Source organism: Frankliniella occidentalis, unplaced genomic scaffold (genome assembly GCF_000697945.3).
Source record: "Frankliniella occidentalis isolate FOCC.00 unplaced genomic scaffold, Focc_3.1 Scaffold3644, whole genome shotgun sequence".
Taxonomy (NCBI): Eukaryota; Metazoa; Arthropoda; class Insecta; order Thysanoptera; family Thripidae; genus Frankliniella; species Frankliniella occidentalis.
The window spans coordinates 1-982 of NW_026270699.1; positions in this window are offsets into that span (position 1 = coordinate 1).

Below are 982 nucleotides of genomic sequence, written 5' to 3' on the forward strand. Positions count from 1 at the left end.
CGGACGTGTCTCTCCGCTCAGCTCTGTGTACTCTCGGCACCTAACCTCAAACTTCTTTTATTATTTTCACCCTAGAGTGTTCTTTTTATTAACAATTACTCGGTTTGTGTCGTGAAGTGCTCGCTCAGGCTTTTCTCTAAGCATCCTGTGCTTCGTGTTTCCCAAGTGTACTTCAAGTGTCTGTGGTGACTGAATTTTGTGTGTTGTTTACATCACCGAAGATTTGCAACATCTCTCTACATACTCAACATTTCGTCGCTTCCCTTCGCCTGGCAAGTGGTTTAAGTGTGTGTTGTGATGTGCCTGATGAACAGTTTTATTTTTCTGAACTCTTACCGAAGTGCCGTAGCCCTAGTTTTGACCTGTGCGTTCTCCTGCCATGTGCGTTTGTCGTCTGCTGCTATCACGCGACTTTCGCTTGTTGGTTCCGGTCTGGAACCTTCTAGAACATTCTAGAACTTTCCCGAATGTTCAGGAGACTTCCGGTGCACTCCACGCGAGAGAAAAGTTTTTTCCTCGCCCCGACCGGGTTTCGATCCCATGCCGCCCGGTTCACGGTCGCGCACGCTAACCACTGCGCTACAGCCGCTTGCTGGGGGCCGGCGTCCTCTGCCTGGCTCACATCCAGCCCAAGTGCTTCACAACTATGGAAGTCCCAACTCTCTTTTTCGAAGTTCCGGAGGGTGTCAAGCACCAGTGCCCCACATGCAGCCGCGAGCTTAAGACCCTGGAGTACCTCCGGGAACATTTTCGCAAAATTCACGGCCCCACTAAATTTAAGCTTGTGTGTCGCGAGTGTCATCAAGTTCTGGAGGACAAGCGCCAGGCAAACCCTCATCTTAGACTCGTGCACCGCCTCGCCCCTGCGGACCCTGACCTTGCGATCACCAAGTGCGCATGGTCGCTCCCTGACCTCACGGGGATCCCCCTGGGCTCGCCGCCGCCTGATCGCGTAGAAGTGACCGAATCTGCCGCTGCTGTC